Below are 19,640 nucleotides of genomic sequence, written 5' to 3'. Positions count from 1 at the left end.
TTTCTATTACCTTAGCACAAAACTTGGTTTTCCTTCGGCACACACCTTATACAGTGTATAGCAATGTTACTTACTACCAAAATTGTAAATCACCAGACGGAATGCTCCAAATTGGTATACTTAAGTAAAACAATACTAGCAAACCATTTTTAAGATTTTAAATTTATAGCCACCCCCCCTTTTTTGGCAGCACTTGGGATTTTTGCTCTTCTGGGGTAACTGCACAGGGTTTTGATGGTGGATTGGGTGCCTCCCAACTAGGGAGGCTGTGTGTCAAGTTTGGTCCCAATCCTGCCAACCCCCAAGGGTTTATAGCCACCATCCCCTTTTTTGCAGCACTTGGGATTTTTGCTCCTCTGGGGTAATTATGCAGGGTTTGGATGGTGGATTGGGTTCCTCCCAACTAGAGGAGGCTGTGCATGAAGTTTGGTCCTTATCCTGCAAACCTCCAAGGTTTTATAGCCACCATCCTCTTTTTGGTGTACATAGGATTTTTGCTCCTTGGTGAGTGATTGCCTGTGAGGAGCAGGGGAGCAGTGATCTGAATCACTCTTGCCACACAACTCTGTAGGCGAGTAAAATAACTCATGGTGCCCAACAGACAACATGATTAACCCACCATGAGTTAAATAACCCCTACTGCAGACAGTGGGTTATCCAAGTGGGTTATTTTGGCCAAATAACCATCATGGGTTAAAAAATTCCCGAGAGATGGCACAATAACCCATGATGGGTTAAATAAACCATTGTGGCTTATTTAACCCGTCGTGGGTTATAGCGTCATCTGAACCCAACCACTGTGGGCTAGCTCTACCTTGAAGAATACCCTGCAATATTATGCATCTAGATTGTGTGGAGCCACAATGCATAAGCACTCAGGAGTAGAATTTCCTGTTCAAACTTCTGCGCTCAGTACAGGAGGTCTGGGGACAGAGGTGGCCCAGGAATGCAGCTCCACTCCTGTGGCTATACACATGCTGTTACTTGCCTACACACAAGTAATTTTTGCACAGGGCTGTTCATGAAGCACCTCTTTAGAACAGTTTCATATAGGATATGAAGTACAGATGAGACCTTTGGAAAAAAGTATAGGAGCAGACAGACAAAAAGAAATTTAGGATACCTTACATGCCCTTTGCCAACCATGATTCTCTCCTAAAGGAAAACACTTCTGAACATAACAGTACAAATAGTTTTGAAGGCACTAACTCCAGAAAAACTCTTACATTCATTCACTCTTGCATGTCCTACAAAAGGCTTGCTTAATTTTAAAAACTTATTTCTGTGACCCACATGAGCCAAAAGTAAATTTTAACAAGTAAATCTTTTGGCACCAGGTTAAGACCTATCTTTTCTTCTCCAGCATTTGGCAGCACAAGTTTTTAATCAGTCCTGGATCTGTCTTATGCTTATGGTTGACTGTTTGAAGTTGTTTTTAGATATATGTTATTTCTGTGTATACTGATTGTTTGCGTGTTTTATGTAAATGGTTTTTAAAGTTGTATATTGTATTTTAATGTTTTGTCATCCTTGTAAACCACCCAGAGAGCTTTGGTTATGCAGAGGTATAGAAATGCAATAAATAATAACAACAACAACTCCACAGGTGAAGTTAGAACAGCTGGCAAAATCTTTGTTATTATTTTTGCAAAACATTTGAACAGATGACATATCTTGCAATCTAAAACCCCCAGCCTCCTGGTAACACCTACAAAATTTCTGTGACCCAAAGAGGTCCTAACTATCTGCATATCACCATCCCGCAGCCCATTAGCATACCAACATCAACAATTGCTTCTTACAAAACATACAGAATCTAGGTTAGTTAGAATGCCATACTGGAAGCATAGAATGTTAGTGTTGTTAAGAGCCACTCTCACCTAGCCTAGTCTCTGCCTTGAAAATAGGGATGTTAGAGGAATTCACCATGGATTCAAATGAGGCTGGATTCTTGGAATTGGGCCTCCAGAATCCGTGGCGGATTGGCCCCACTTACCTCTGCTCCGTGGGAATTCCAACCTGGACAGCACTCAGCTGCTTGCTCAGCCAGAGCCGTTCTCCTCCATGCTAATCACCATTAAAAAAAAAAAAAAGGTGATTGGCAGGATGTGCCCATAGACTTATATGCAAATAGAGCTGTGAATATGTGTGTCCATAGCCATGTGTCCATAGGCTTATAATGCAAGATTCATGGCTCTCTTTGCATATAAGTCTATGGGCACACCCTGCCGATCGCCGATTTTTATTTTTTTTAATGGCGATTGGCGCGGTGGAGAATGGCTCTGTCCGCCTAGGTAAGTGGCCTTCAAGCCGGGCAGTTTTGCGGAATCCTCACGGAGCCTCTCCATAGGATTCCGGGGGGGGGGATGGATCGCCTCCCCCCGGGTGGATTCCCCACTGGAACAGACGGTGGGGAATCCGTACATCCCTACTTGAAAGCATCCATACAAAATGCCTATAAAACCTTTACTTGAAAGCTTCTAAAGAAACAGATCTTGCAACTTCCCTATGCAGCTTTGTTTCAGTGCTAAATTCCTCCTAAGTAGTGTTTCCTAATGTTTAAGCTAAATCTACAACCTTAAAGTTTGTAATGACCTTGTTCACCTTGTCTCAGAACAATTCATTTCCAATGCCATTTTTTTCAACAGACGATCTCCTGAAATTTGTTCAAGCTAGCTGATCTCTCAATTTAAGCATAGAGGGTTATGTTCTGGCAGTCTTACCTAGCTCTTTAACAAAAGACGAGTTACCCTTGAACTATAAACCTCAAGCTATGCTAATGAGTTTTTTCCGGAAAAAAGTTTAAATACTATGTCTGATATTCAGATGTAATGATTTCAACAGTAGCTATGGCTTTCGGTGCTTCTAAAAGGCCAGGCAAATTGCATCCAGCTGTGCTCTGATGACTAAATAATTAAGCGTGTCTATTCACTTCCTGGGGTTACCTTGAACCTTGGTATCTGCAAAAGCTGCCAGATTAATGACTTCTAGCAGTAAAATGTCTTCAACAAGAGTTACTATGCTCCACTACTTAACATTTGATTTGCAAAATGGTTTGTGGACAGGATACGATTCCAGTGTAATTTTATGGATATACCTTATACCTTCTCTTGTTCTCACCATTATCCGTTGCACACTTTCGGCAGTGTGCATGATCACGGAGGGAAAATAATCCATGGTGGCTTACTTTTCATCCCCATGCATGCTGGTTGCACGCTGCCTAATTAGCATAATTACCGTTGCCAGGCCTGGGTTGTCGTGATATCTGAACCTAGTGAGGGTGGGTGGCTGGGGTGGTTTACAAACCATCTGAAACGCTAGAACAAACCACTTTACATGGGTTTGTAGACCACCCCAGCCACCCACCCTGGACCTCACAACAGCCCGTGCCCAGCAACAGTAATTATGCTAATTAGGTAGCTTGCGACCTGCAGGTGCAGGGAGGGGAAATAAGCCACAGTGGCTTATATTCCTTCTATGATTGTGCAAACTCAGTCTTTAATCAAATCTTGTATTCATATACCCTCGAACACCTACCTATTACATGCCTTACACGTCACTGCTGAATACAGCCCTCTGTAGGGTAGAGCTATAACACATCCCGGGGCCGGAAGATAGGGTGTAACAGGAAAAGCAAGTGGCCGAGGAAGGTACAAATTAAAATGTGAGACACCCTACATTAAGTTTATTTCTTCTTACTCAATACAAGAGTTATACTAAGAGTTTTATGAAATGTTCCAGGTTTCCTAACAATATTGCCAGCTAGCTTTGTTAGTATAATTTTACTCCATACTATTGAAACTAATGTCTTGTCACATATGTTAGTTTTCATTTTTAAAATTGCCAAGTTTTTAAAGTCTGTGTCACATTTTGTTATCTACAGCTTTGCTACAGTAAAAACAAGCAGTATCTTATTCAAAAACAAAGAGCCTTTTGGCACCTTACAGGCTAACAAATTTATTATGGCATAAGTTTTCCTGGACTACAGTCCACTCATCGGATGGATGAAGTATTGCCCTGTAACTTACAGGAATATATTCATGGGTGGGTGGGTCTGAGGTGAGAGGGAATGGAAATGCAGGAAGTATAGACAGTGATAATTGTCTTATTAACAGTGGCCACAAAACACTTGTTGGGTAATAACATACACATCCTTGCACTGGTGAGTTGATTAGCACATGTAGTGTAATTAAAACAAATTGTCCCTGTTCAAGCCCCAGAAAATAGAGTTGAACCTCTTGATAAACTGTAATACAGCTATTTTGCATTGAACTCTGCCTTTGAAATTGTTCAAGAATGGCCATCTTAAGATCAGTGACAGTTTCCTGGGAGGTCGAAGTGATGTGTTTTTTTTAAATATTGCCATTCCTGATTTCAGATTATGTCCATTTATTCTTTTGCATAAAGTCTGGTCTGTTTGTTCTATTATCTAGGTGGGGTATTGCTGGCAAATGACAGTATATCACATTGGAAGATGCACAGATTTGAAGTCCAAATTAAGTTCAAATGGCCTTTCTGCAATATACAGGATGTTTACAACAAATTTATAAGGGTAAGATTAGCTATGGTTCCCAATATCAGAAAAATGAATGCATAAGGTGAAAAGAAACAGATATTTCCATCATAAATCACAAACATGTTCATTGTTAAGCATTAGTTACAGTTTTGTTCTGCCCTTCCTCCAAAGAAGGAGCTCTGAGCGGCATGCATGGTCCTCTGCCTTCTGCATTTTGGCTACAAGATGATGACTGACCCAAGGTCAGTCAGTGGCCTTTATGGATGAGTGGGAATTTGAATTAGGGTGACCCCAGCCCTTGTCAATACTCATGTTCATTTAGGTGTGTAACAGTAGGAACAATCTTAGACTCTTCTAGTTTATTCAATAATATTTTGTTATTGAGGATTTTAATTATATGTTCATCTATATCAAGTTTTCAAAATCTTTTTGAGACACCTTGTTTTCACCAGATTCTTATCTCTTGATGAAAAAACACCAATTAGGCAACTCCAAATAATACACTAATGGACATTTCCTTACCCCAGATTCAAATTCAAAGCAGACACTTGCATAGAATTGAAGACAGAATGTAGTACAGAGAAAGTATTACCAAGAACGTCTTTAACTGAAGTAGTATTATCTCTTTGCAAGTGAACAAAATCCTAGCCACAAATTAACTTCTCAAGACCACACCATATGTCAAGGGTGCATCACACAAGGCAGCACAGATACACACATTTATCACACAATACACTATACACACACATTTTCTATGCAAATATGATATCCATGTATGAAAGTGGTCTTTTGTGAAACTGCCACAATCAAAACTAACAAAATAACTTTGTTTCCCTAAATGGTTTTTATCCTTCAGTAATCTGAGCTAGTGCTACATAAAATCTTGAAAATAGTTTCAGTGGTGTAAAACACACACTTCAGATTAATTTGTCTAAGCCATTAATAGTTATTAATTGCAGTGTTTTGAAAGGACCTCTGAAGAGTACGTTGTTCTAAAAAAGAACGTCTCTCTCAAAGCAGGATATATTCAGTACAGATAACAAGCAGAGTTAGGGTCACATAAAGCCAACTCTTCTGTGCTATATTAATATCACCCTTTATTTCTATATAGCTATTGTTCAAAGATAACATTACTGCATATCTGCATTCTAGAAAGAATAACATAGTCAATAACTGATTCTGAGAAGCCATGAAATGCTTCATTCAAATTTTCCAACAAGAACAAAAGTTATTTTAAGTTGACTGTGGGGAGACAATAGAAGCCTAGCAATTAAGTTGTTATGAAAATTATACAGCCGTACTTAAGTACCCAAGCAGTTTCAGAGTTTTACCAAACAAGAAGCCCATTTAAACCACTGTTTCCCAGGATTGTTTATCTTACCTGATCTCAGAAAACACAGATGTAACATCTTCACCAGAAGACTACAAAGAAATCAAAAGCAAAAATGCTTCTGTCATTTCTGCTGACTTGACTACAACTTTCTGAATGACAAAATGAAGTATCTATAATGGCAGGTTTTTAATCTAATAAACAGCATTATATACTGGTGGAGAAACATTGCTTTCAAATTGAACAAGGTTTCAGGGGAGTACATCTGCTACATATCAAGCAAAACGGAATTCTACATATTTTTCAATGCCAATTATTCAAGTATTCAGCTGTTCAGTATTAGCATGCCTGCTAAAGATTAAAATAACTGACACTAAAGCCAACCTACCAAAAAGAAATACAAGATACACTGGTATCTTGAACCATTTAATAGCTAGATGCTCACTGCACTAGGGTAAGTCTTAACAGAAAATTAGTATTTACCTATATCTACGGCTGATGATCAGCATATGTTTCCTGCCTTCTCAGTTAATGCAGACAGACCAGTTTGTGCTGCTCTGGCATTTAGCCACAAGTGTGAGAAAGGAAGTTATGATGCAAAGTAGGTGGAGTACAGTAGGAAGTGCAGCATAATTGCTACAATTATTCCGGGACTGAGTACAAAGGCAGCCTTTTCCCTTTATTTGTCCCATAGGAGAACATAAAACCCTTGGCCTTTTACCCTCTCCCCCAAGAGCGTAATTATCTCCACTGTCTAAATAACTTGTACTATATAAGTTGTCATTAAGGTTACGGTTGACAGTAAGAAATACCCTTTGTCTTCAGAAACTCAACAGAACACCCTCCCTCCCAAAACACCCCTCCCCCTTGGGAAGCTCCTTTCGAAAGTGGGTAACAGAGAAAAAACTGAATACATTTGATATATCATGGTAGTTTGTTGGACTTCTTATCTGTGCTGATTTTTATTTTTTTGTGGATTTATTGTGTTTTGATCTATACAGTGTCTAGAGAGACTTTGCCTAGGATATGTTTAAGAAATTAATAAATAAAATGCTTATAATTATTTTTTTGTACTGTTTAACAGCACAATCCTATGCATGTCTCCTCAGAATGCAATAAGGCTTACCTCTGAGCAGACATCTGGAACATCAACATCAGTCTCAGTATATCATGCCACAAGCTATAGACATATTCCCAGCCATGTATTCAAACTTAAAGCAAAAATGCAAAGCATCAAGGTTTGTTACATCTCATGGTCCTACCACCAACCTTATGATCACACCTTCCAAGACAGATTTCCTGAGAAATGTTAGAAGAAACACATCCTTACTAATGAAGCTGATATAGCACACGCGCGCTCCCTTGTAGGTTCTTCCTGTTCTCAAAGGCTGAAAATTGGTAAATATTTTACTGCATGAAACACCCTGGTTAGATATTCTTTGATTACTCTACCAGGAGAAAAAGTAAAACAAGGGAACATGAATACAGCAAAAATACTGATTTATATAGCACTAGCCATGCTAAAGTTAAAACAAAGAGTCTTGTGGCACCTTAAAGACTAATAAATTTATTCTGGCATAAGCTTTTGTGGACACTTCATCAGATGCATGGAGTGTTAACCTCAAACTGGCAGACCTATATACACATGCGGGGGTAGCAATGGGGGGAGAAAGGTAAACTGTGTTGTCAGAGGCAAATGAAATGCAAAAAGTACAGACAGTAACGATTACCTGAACAGCTGCCTTTCACAAAACATTGTTGGGTTTCATCACTTCAAGGACTGGATCAAATAAAAATAAACACAAAACACAGCAGGCAAGCTTATTAGACCAGCAGTCTATTGAAATCAAGCTTTCTGAAGGAAGTTATGCCTGCAGTCAAAAAGCCAGCAGGCATAGGAATGGCAGACAAACATACAATTGACAAGATATTTATTATTATTTATTGATGTTTACCCTGGGAATGCAGAAAACCGGAAAATATAATTAAAAAGACCATACAAAAACAGAAGAACCTTTAAAAATGACATAAAACCTTTCAGTAAAACAAAATAAAATGGGGATTAAGGAGTCTGGTGCCAAAATGATAATGAAGGAGGAACCAAGCAAACATTCCTGAAAACAGCATTCCATAACTGGGAAGGCATTACTGAAAAGACCCTTACCCTACCAGCCACCCACCACATCTCAGGTGGCAGGGGTACCCAAAGAACGGCCACTGTTGAAAATCTTGGTATACAGGCAGACATATAGCCACAAAAGGTCAAAACTATGAACAGCTTTAAAGGTCAAACCAGCACTATGAATTGGGCCCAGAAATGGACCAGGAGTGGAAACACTGGTATAATGTGATCAAAATGCATGGTACCAGTTAGTAATCTGGCAGCTATGTATTTTTTTTTAACCAACTGTAGTTTCCAAATGATCTTTTGAAACAGCTTCAAGTATCATGCATTACAGTAGCTTAATCTGAATTACTGTTAACAGAACATGGAGAACTGCAGCCAGGCTCTTTGTCCACATAAGCCTCCAGCTAGTGCACCAGCTACTGAGGCAAATGAAGAAGCAAAACATTGCTCAAGACATTGGGGACAGCATATGCACCAAAATAAAGACTACATTGGCACTCTTACTTTGGCCTTACCTTGTAGTACTTTTGCCAAAGCATTTGGTCACCACTACTGCAGGCAGGACAGGGGCTGCACACTGAGCCTGAGGTTCCATTGAGTTTCCACCTCACCAGGTCCCACAGCCAAATAGCCAAGCTAATATTCTGTTTAAAAGAGCAGCTTTCCTTTTCAGCTGTTGGAGCTGCTGTTGCACATGCATCCAAGAAAGCATCTACTCTAGATGTGGTTCTCATTCACATGCAGACACAGTTTCTTTGGATCCTCTCCTAGCCACAACTCTGTACATGGTACTTCCTGTATCTGCACATAATTCAACACCAGAGCTTTAGTCAGAAGTTACCTCAGAGCCAGGCTAGATTTCAATGTGGTCTGGATCACTAATGTGAACATCACTATTTAAGTTCAATGATGACCACACAGATTTTTGAGATACTCAGTTTCCAAACATAATTTTATAAAACGATTTTCACATTTCAAGAGTTTGCTAGATGCAATAGTAGGCATGCCACCCAAGACTTAAAAGAGGAGCTGCAGCTCAGTAGAAGAACACATGCTTTGCATGCAGAAGGTCCCACATTCAATCCCCAGCTTCACAGGTAGGGCTAGGAAAGAATCCTGCCTAAAACCCTGGAGCGCTGCTGCTAGTCAGTGTCGACAATATTGGGCTAGAAATGGTCTGACTCGGTATAAGACAGCTACCTATGTTCCTATGACTTTCCCGTACAATCAAAAGTGTTGTGTTCCAAACAGTCTTCTTAGGCAATTCTGCATATAGTAAACAGAATCTAACCTGGGTGTTACCAGAGCCTGTATAACTGCCATGTTTTTCCAAGAATTACTGTACCTGTCATAAGAGCCAAAGCTGATTAAATGTGCTTTATCCTATGGATGACATTTGCACATGCATCCCCAAAGCCTATATTATTTATGCCTCATTTCAAACTGACTCCCACCCCCAACTGCACCGCAGATTCAGTCCTTTTGATTGTACTCATATGAGACACGAAACTCACCTCCATGCCTGATATGCTGTCAAAAACACACTGTCAGCATTCAAAAAATCAATAGTGTCTTCAGACTGAACAAAGTCAGCAAAGAACAGTTTTTGCAATAAATATGAAGGTCTTCTAATGCATCTACATACAGAACAGGAGGTACAATTGCTCTACTATGTTAGGTTTGCACAATTTGTTACAGTTTAAGGCCATCAAATTTACATCTTTGAAAAGGGGAGTTGTGAATACAGCAGGCTTATGCCTCAATTGTTTTGCTTCTTGCTACTTGCGTCAGACAACCAAACCAGTTTTGTATTGAAACTCTGCTTAAAAACAGGTCCTGTATTTCCACTGCGAGGCCACTCCCAAAGTTAGAAGTGCTGTTATGTGAGGCCAGTGGATGGCTAGAGTCCAGCAGAACTGTATTCACAGAAGCCCTGTGTGATGATACCATTGTGAGAAACTCAATTGTTTGATGCACATGTGCGTTCAATGCTATAAAAAGGGCATTCAATGCTCTTCATCCAAGAGCTGGTTCAAATGCTATCAACCCTACAAACATTGTTTGTTGTTGTTTATTTGGTCAGTCGCTTCCGACTCTTCGTGACTTCATGGACCAGCCCACACCAGAGCTTCCTGTCAGCCATCGCCACCCCCAGCTCCCCCAAGGTCGAGACCGTCACTTCCAGAATATCATCCATCCATCTTGCCCTTGGTCGGCCCCTCTTCCTTTTGCCTTCCACTTTCCCTAGCATCAGCATCTTCTCCAGGGTGTCCTGTCTTCTCATTATGTGGTCAAAGGACTCAGTTTTGCCTTTAATATCATTCCCTCAAGTGAGCAGTCTGGCTTTATTTCCTGGAGCATGGACTGGTTTGATCTTCTGGCAGTCCAAGGCACTCTCAGAATTTTCCTCCAGCACCACAGTTCAAAAGCATCTATCTTCCTTCACTCAGCCTTCCTTATGGTCCAGCTCTCGCAGCCATAGGTTACTACGGGGAAGACCATTGCTTTAACTATGCGGACCTTTGTTGTCAGTGTGATGTCTCTGCTCTTCACTATTTTATCCAGATTTGTCATTGCTCTCCTCCCAAGAAGTAAACATCTTCTGATTTCCTGGCTGCAGCCAGCGTCTGCAGTAATCTTTGCGCCTAGAAAGACAAAGTCTGTCACTACCTCCTCTGCGTTTTCTCCCTCTATTTGCCAGTTCTCAGTCAAGCTGGTTGCCATAATCTTGTTTTTTTTTTAGGCTTAACGGCAACCCAGCTTTTGCACTTTCTTCTTTCACCTTCGTCAGGAGGTTCCTCAGCTCCTCCTCGCTTTCAGCCATCAAAGTGGTATCATCTGCATATCTGAGATTGTTAATGTTTCTTCCAGCGATTTTAACTCCAGCCTTGGACTCATCAAGCCCAGCACGTCGCATGTGTGTTCTGCGTACAGATTGAATAGGTAGGGTGAGAGTATACAACCCTGCTGTACTCCTTTCCCAATCTTAAACCAGTTCCGTGGTCTGTTCTTACCGTTGCTACTTGGTCGTTATACAGATTCCTCAGGAGGCAGACAAGATGACTTGGTATCCCCATACCACCAAGAACTTGCCACAACTGGTTATGATCCACACAGTCAAAGGCTTTAGAATAGTCCATAAAACAGAAATAGATGTTTTTCTGAAACTCCCTGGCTTTCTCCATTATCCAGCGGATATTGGAAATTTGGTCTCTAGTTCCTCTGCCTTTTCGAAACCCAGCTTGTACATCTGGCAATTCTCATTCCATGAATTGCTGGAGTCTACCTTGCAAGATCTTGAGCATTACCTTACTGGCATGTGAAATAAATGCCACTGTTTGAGAGTTTGAACATTCTTTGGTGCTTCCCTTTTTTGGTATGGGGATATAGGTTGATTTGTTCCAATCTGTTGGCCATTCTTGTGTTTTCCAAATTTGCTGGCATATGGCATGTATCACCTTGACTGCATCATCTTGCAAGAGTTTAAACAGTTCAGCTGGGATACCGTCATCTCCTGCTGCCTTGTTATTAGCAATGCTTCTTAAGGCCTATTCAACCTCACTCTTCAGGGTGTCTGGCTCCAGCTCACTGACCACACCGTCAAATCTATCCCCAATATTATTATCCTTCCTATACAGATCTTCCGTATATTCTTGCCACCTTTTCTTGATCTCTTCTGCTTCTGTTAGGTCCTTGCCATCTTGGTTGTTGATCATACCCATTTTTGCCTGGAATTTACCTCCGATGTTTCTAATTTTCTGGAAGAGGTCTCTTGTCCTTCCTATTCTATTATCTTCTTCCGCTTCTGTGCATTGCTTGTTTAAAAATAATTCCCTATCTCTTCTGGCTAACCTCTGGAATTTTGCATTTAATTGGGCATATCTCCCCCGATCATTGTTGCCTTTTGCTTTCCTTCTTTCTTGGGCTGCTGCCAGTGTCTCAGAAGACAGCCTTCTTGGTTTTCTTTTTCTTTGGGACGTTTTTTGTTGCTGCCTCCTGAACAATGTTGCAAACTTCTGTCCATAGTTCTTCCGGGACCCTATCTACTACATCTAGTCCCTTAAATCTATTCTTCACCTCCACTGCATATTCATGAGGAATATTCATGAGCTCATATCTAACTGATCTGTGGGTCTTCCCTATTCTCTTTAGTCTGATTCTAAATTGTGCAATAAGAAGTTCGTGATCTCAACTACAATCAGCTCCAGGTCTTGTTTTTACCAAATGCATAGATGTCCGCCACCTTTGGCTACAAAGGATGTAGTCAGTCTGATTTCAGTGTCGACCGTCTGGTCAAGTCCATGTATAAAGTCGTCTCTTAGGTTGTTGGAGGAGAGTGTTTGTTATGCACAGTGAGTTGTCTTGGCAAAATTCTATCAGCCTATGTCCTGCTTCATTTTGTTCTCCCAGACCATGCTCGCCTGTAATTCCAGGTATCGTTTCACTACCCACCTTAGCATTCCAGTCTCCTGTAATGAAAATAACATCTTTGTTTGGCATACTTTCCAGTAGGTGCTGCAGATCCTCATAGAACTGATCTACTTCTGCTTCTTCAGCATCTGTGGTTGGGGCGTATATTTGGATCACTGTGATGTTAAATGGTTTACCCTGAATTCAAATTGAGATCATTCTGTCATTTTTTGGATTGTATGCAAGCACTGCTTTAGCCACTTCATTATTAATTATGAAGGCTACTCCATTTCTTCTGTGGTCCTCTTGTCCACAGTAGTAGATCTGCTGGTCATTTGATGTGAAGTGGCCCATTCCAGTCTATTTCAGTTCACTGACACCCAAAATGTCTATATTTAATCTTGACGTCTCCCCAATAACCACATCCAATTTGCCCTGGCTCATAGATCTTACATTCCAGATTTCTATGGTGTGTTGATCTTTAGAACATCAGATTCGTCGTTCACCACCAGCACCGTCGGCTGCTAGCCATCCTTTTGGCTTTGAGCTAGCTGCGTCATCACATCTGGGGCTAGTTGAACTTATCCTCCGTTCCTCCCCAGTAGCATTGTGAGCATCTTCCGACCTGGGAGTCCCATCTTCCGATGGTATACCGACATATCTCTGGTTGTACTGATCCATTTAGTTTTCATGGCAAGAATACTGGGGTGGGTTGCCATTTCCTTCCCTAGGGATCGTATTTAGTCTGACCTCTCTGCCATGACCTTCCCGTCTTGGGTGTCCCTTCACGGTTTAGCTCATGACGTCATTGAGGTGCTCAAGCTCCAGCATCACGACAAGGTAACGTTCTCCTTTGCTGAAGCCTACAAACATTATTAAGTTACAATTCCACATGGAGGCGCTCAGTGCGAAAACCATGATGTTTATAAACATATTAAGTGACTGGGGCAGATTATGTGAAATCTCCACACACGAGTATCATACTTCCCAGGTGTCTGCTAGTTTGCTGAGACATCACATGATTTTGCCTGGCCACAAAGCAAGTTGTTTATACAAGTATTACCACTTCCATGTGGAGCACTGCCATGCTAAAGAATTATTCACAAGCTTTCACATGGTCATGGCAACATCTGAACCAGCCCTTAAATAGCCGATAACATTCCAGCCCAGCTAGTCTGACATCTCACCAGGTTGCTTAGTGATGTAAAGGACAATGTCCCCTCAAATTTGTAATCAAAGAACACACTGAGAAAATGGAAGGCACTCTATGCAATGCTCACATTGCTGCTGGTTAACTAACAGTATTAACACTGTACTAACTTTCAGAGGCTGGGTTCACATGATCGTGGGGGTAAAAGAAGCCATCATGGCTTCTTCCCTCACCCCAACCACGTGCACCCATTCTTTATATAGTTACCCACATTGCAGCATGTGGGTAACTATATTACCCACATGGTGTGTCGTCCAAGCCAGCAGTGGCTTCATACTCATCCTAAAACCCCTATCACACATCATGGATTGTAGGGTGGGTATGAAGCCACTCCCACTGCCCCATGCGCCAGGTTTGGACAACACACCAGCCCACATTGCAGCATGGGTAATTATGTAAACAAAGGCCACATGTGCGGCACGCAAGGGGGCTGGGGAAGAAGCCACGATGGCCTCTTTTATCCCCACAATTGTGCAAACCCACTCAGTGTCTTTTTCCTTCTTCATTTGTCAGTGCATGTTCATAAACAGAGATTTGCACTGAAGACAAGAAAGAATACACATGGTTTTATACCGAAAAATAACCATATAAATCAAGACATTACTAGAGATTAGAAATTAAAAAGTTATCTTGGGGAAAAGGGAATGAAACCAGTTTCCAAATCAAATAACATACCGATAGCAACTCCCACCTATGTCATTGTTTTCTGGGAGATTTCATTCCACTCTTAAAACATTTAAGCAGCACTAACAGCACACCAACACAGAAGCAACATGATCAGTTTATACATACCAGGAATCATTCCTGACCATCCCCAGGCAGGAAATACAAAAAGAAATGTGAACCCATGGTGATTATCACTACCTAGTTTAGACCTGGTCCACATGTAACAGTGGCAAATTGTGGTTTAATTAATTCATGATTTGCTGCAGTGCATACTGGGAGTGTGCCACGGCCATTTTGAATATTCAACCCCCAATTGGGGGTTGCTACGTGATGTCTGAACCCAGACACTATGGATTAATTGTGGGTTAAACAACCCCCAGATAACCTACAATTAGTTAACTGTGGGTTGTTTAACCCGTGATTAACCTATACTGTCCAAGTTTGGATGTCACATAGCGACCCCCGATTGGCCTGATCAGGGGTTGAATATTCAAAAAGGCTACAGAATGTGCCTGGCACATGTTGCTGTTATGTGCGAACAGCTCCATACTCTGTTTGCACTAACAGTTTTCACTGGTGCCATAACTATGGACACTTCAATAGCATATCAAAAAATGCAGATAGCCATGCTGGTCTATGAGAAAAATTCCCACAAAATCCACAGTTGGACAATACCTTGATTAGGACCAACCAAAATGTAACAAAAAAGTATGCAAACTTTTGAATTCTCCAGAATTCATCAAGCTAGGTGATACAAAAAGCAGGAAATTGGGAAAGAAACAGAAAAGTCCCAAACTGAGAATTCCCTAATGATTAGAGTTAAGTACTAGGAGGACAAGAGATACCTGGAAGCAGAAAGCGCAGGACAGACATTATTTGGTGGTCCAAGAAACTGGACCAACTTGCTAGAAAAAAGCTCTGAAGAGGGACTTGAAGTTAGAGATATCCGGATTTATCTTTCATATCCAAAAAATATGTTATGTCCATCATAACAGGAAAAACACAAATGTAGAAGTGGAGATCAGGATAAAAGAGGTTAATAGCCAATGAGCTTGTATGGAGTAGTAAGGAAAAGGGTGAAAAAAGAAATGAAAGGATGGAGGACCTGGACAGCCCTGGCTCTTACATTTCTGAGACTAGAAAAATGTGAAAATTGGTAAAGAAGAAAGATTAAAGCAGAGACATTCAGAACTGACAAAAAGGTACAGCCAGATACGTTGCATGAGAGAACAGCATTGCAAATTAATGCAAGACAATGAAACCTAAGAGGAGAGGAAATCGCCTAATCTTTATAGTTATCTGCATTTTAATGAAATAAAATTGAATTAGGATGCTTTTAAGTGTCAGGTACATATCAATCACCTAAGTACCTTTGGACTTATTGTCCAGAACACTGAAAGGCAGAAGCAGGCTTTCTTCTTACTGAGTAATTGGGCAGAATAGCACCAGCAAGTTTTCCCTTATATCTCTGCAAGGAAAGGGACAAAAGATTTACTTCAAAAATAAGAATAATGAGAAAGTCAGGTTGCTTACCTGTAACTGTAGTTCTTTTGAGTGGTCATCTGTGCATTCACAACTATGGGCTCTGCGCCTGCATTCGGGAAACTTCCAAGCTGAAGAGTTTTGGCGGGAACCCCTCCCCCACTGTCTCTGGTATATATGGAGTGGGTTCCCGCCTTCCCCTCAGTTCCTTGAGACCACAATCAGTCCGGTGCTGAGGAGAAAGAACACCTCGGTACCAACAATCATGTAGACACTGAAGTAGGGATGGTGGGAGGGTTGTGTGAATGCACAGATGACCACTCGAAGAACTAGTTACAGATAAGCAACGTGACTTTCTTCTTCGTGGTCTCTGTGCATCACACCTATGGGTAAATAACAAGCTGACTTACCGGAGGTGGGTCAGTGTCTCACTGTAGTACCGAAGAAAGCACAACCCTGCCAACGGCACAGTCTGCTCAGGCCTGAACATCTAGCCTGTAGTGCTTTATAAAGGTAGAAAGCTTAGACCAAGTAGCCACGTTACATAAGTCTACTAGAGGAACACCTCTTGTAAAAGCTGTGGAAGTCAACATTCCCCTTGTTGAATGTGCTCGGATTCGAGGCGGTAACTCCTTTCCCAAGAGGTGGTACACCAAGTGAATAGTCTGTACTATCCAGGAGGCTAGTCTCTGAGAGGAGACTGGAGAGCCTTTATTACATCCCCCGTACCACAGGAATAATCATTGTGACTTACGGAAAGACTCAGTCCGTGACTTATAAAAGGCCAGGGCTCTCCGGACATCTAAAGTGTGCTGTCTCTTCTCCTAATCGGAAGTCAGACATGGAAAGAAGGCAGGGAGGACAACCGGCTGATTGACATGGACGTCTGTCACCACTTTAGGGAGGAAAGTTAAGTCTGGCCTGAGTACCACCTTTTCGTTATGAAAAATGGTGTAAGGTGAGTCTATTCATAAAGCAGAGAGCTCGTTTGCTCTTCCCGAGGTCATAATCGCTACCAAGAATGCAACCTTCCAAGAAAGCAGCCTCAAGTCCACTGTAGCAAGAGGTTCAAACGGTGGAGATGTTGCTAGTGCTCAATAGCCTGACAAGTCCCGTTGAGGGACGAGGTCTCTCATGGGGGGAGCCAAATTTCTAAGTCCCCGCAAGAATTGTTTGCATAAGATTGGGTGAAGATGGAGCACCCATCTATGTGACTCATCACAGAAATCGCCGAGGCATATACTCTGATGGAGGAATATTTCAGTCCTTTACTGTATAAGTGTTGGAGAAAGCATAGAATATCCGTAAGAGGACAGTCATTGGGGTTACAGTTGCTGTCCGTCGCAAACTTTACAAAAGAAGCCCATTTAGTTGAGTACAAGCGGTGCATAGATGGCTTTCTCACCGCATCAAGTGTAGCCCGTACTGCCGCCGGGATCACTGTGGAGTGATGCCCGAGGGCTGGATCCTCCATGCCATGAGGTTCAGGGTGTGGAGATTGGGGTGGAGAATTCGACCTTGTTCCCGAGAAATTAAGTTGTCTATTAGCAGGAGCAGTAGGCAGTGTCCCTGCGACAGGTCTCTCAGCACTTTGAACCAAAGTTGCCTGGGCCACCAAGGGGATATTAAGATGCAGTTCGTGGCTTCCTGTCTGATTTTTGAGATCACTTTCATGAGGAGAGGGAACAGAGGAAAGAGGTAGAACAGGTGATCCTTCCATTCCAGGAAAAAGGCATTGCCTAGCGATCCTCGACCGACTCCCGCCCTGGAGCAAAAATGTCTGCAGGCCGTGTTTGCTGGAGTCGCGAAGTGATCGATCTTGGGGTGACCCCATTGGCTGAAAATCAGCTGTGGGGCTGTCTCAGCCAGCTACCATTCGTGGGAGCATCGGAGGACGTGACTGAGAGAATCTGCCAAGAGATTGTCTTCTCCCGCGATATGGAGAGCGGTCAGATGAATGCCCTTTGTAATTACCCAGTGGTAAATGTCCAGGGTGAGAGAAAGGAGGTGGGGGGAGTGTGTTCCCCCTTGCTTGTTTAGATACCAAAGAACTGTGGTGTTGTCTGTGAGGATCTGGATGTGTCGATGTCGGAGGCATGGTTCAAAGGCATAGAGGGTTTTCCAAACTGCCATCAACTCCAGGAAATGTATGTGGTAGAGCATTTCTGTAGATGACCAAAGACCTTGTGCTCGTAGAGGTCCACAATGTGCTCCCCAACCCAATATGGAAGCGTCCGTAGTCAGGACCCTGGATGGAGGAGCGGGGAGAAATGGCATCCCTTGGGTCAGATGTTTGGGGTCCATCCACCACTTCAGACAGAGAACCTCCTCCGGCACTGCGAGTGTGATGAGGAGGGGGTTGCCAGTCAAGTCAAAGGTTTGGATGAACCAGTGTTGGAGGGATCTCATCCGTAGTCGGGCCCATTCCACAACCGATACTGTCGCTGCCATATGACCAAGCAGGCATTGAATGTTGTGTGCCCTGGCATAGCGATCGAGGAATATTGAAGTGGCATGTGTGACGAGGTTTTTGACATGATCTGAAGGAAGGTACACTCGGCCAGTTCTGGAGTCGAGGATGGCCCCTATGAATTGAACTGTTTGTGTGGGGGTCAGATGGGATTTCTTCCTGTTGATCCTTAGTCCCAGCGCCTGAAGGAGGTTCAGAACAACCATAACAGCACACGATAGGGCTTCCCAAGAGGAGTCCACTAGCAGCCAATCGTCGAGATACGGGTACATCTCTACTCCCCTGAGGCAGAAGTAAGTGCAAACCACAGCCATACACTTCATAAATACACGTGGGGCTGTTGAGAGACCGAATGGCAGAACGGTGAACTGGAAGAGTTCCACTCTGATCGCAAAGCGGAGAAATTTCCTATGTGAGTGTTCTATCGCTATGTGGAAATACGCATCTTCGAGATCGACCGTGGAGAACCATGCACCCTTTTGGAGGAGTGGGAGAATCGTGGCTAGGGTTGTCATTCTGAATCTCTTGGGAGTGACAAATTTATTCAGGTTCTGAAGGTCTAGAATGGGTCGGAGGCCTCCGTTCCGTTTCAGTACGGTGAAGTACCTGGAGAAAAACCCCTCCGTACTGAAGTTTGGATGGATGTGGGAGGACCCGGACTGAACCCAGTGGGGTGTGTGTGTTGAATTCTATTTTGTATCCTTGACAGACAATAGTTAGAACCCAGTTGTCTGATGTCACTCTCATCCAGGTCGAGTAGAATTTGCTCAGGAGGTCTGCAAAGGGTGGTGTGTAATGATTGGTGCAGAGGAGAGGGAGGCTGGAGTCAAAGACAACGTTTAGGAAATCCCTTGCCCTCTGTCTTTTGCTGGAACTTGGGAAAGGAATAACTTTTCTTTTGTTGCTGTTGCTGTGGGTATCTGGGTTCCTGAACCCTAGGTTGCTGGGTGGGGGGGGTAGGTCTGGTGTTGTCGGTACCAGTGATGTTGACGATAAGGGAGATGGTGCTGCTGGTGCTGGACTTGGCCGATGCCCATCTTACGAGTGGTAGTTCTGGCTTTCTGTACAGAGTCCTTTTGCACGTCTGTTTTTGCATTGAATAAACCCTCACCATCGAAGGGTAAATCCTCTATCCTAGAGCGAGCTTCTGGAGTTAGGCCCATAGAGCGGAGCCAGGCATGTCGCCTTAGGGCAACAGAGCCCATCATCGCCTTGGCATTGCAGTCTGCCTGATGATGGGCGGTATTGATTTGCTGACGGGAAAGTTTGGACGCCTCCACGTGGAACATTCTGGCCAAGTCACGTTGATTCTCAGGAAGGTAGGCGATCAGAGAATCGATTTTTCCCAAAGGAACCATTGATACTTGGACATCACTGCCTGGTAATTTGAAATCTTAAGTCCCAGTGCCGCTGAAGAATAGAGGCGGC

General features: G+C 42.6%; 1 protein-coding gene across 2 annotated transcripts in view; it reads right to left on the bottom strand.

Moving 5' to 3' along the window:
- The window catches only part of TP53BP2 (tumor protein p53 binding protein 2), a 77,684-nt gene that overhangs the window by 37,560 nt on the left and 20,484 nt on the right, over positions 1–19,640 (bottom strand). The window lies entirely within an intron of this gene.

Source organism: Heloderma suspectum, chromosome 1, assembly GCF_057233095.1.
Source record: "Heloderma suspectum isolate Gila_16-S chromosome 1, 16-S_ref, whole genome shotgun sequence".
In the NCBI taxonomy this organism is placed as follows: domain Eukaryota; kingdom Metazoa; phylum Chordata; class Lepidosauria; order Squamata; family Helodermatidae; genus Heloderma; species Heloderma suspectum.
Note: the sequence above shows the minus strand (reverse complement) of the source record. Positions and strands in the feature narration are given on the sequence as shown.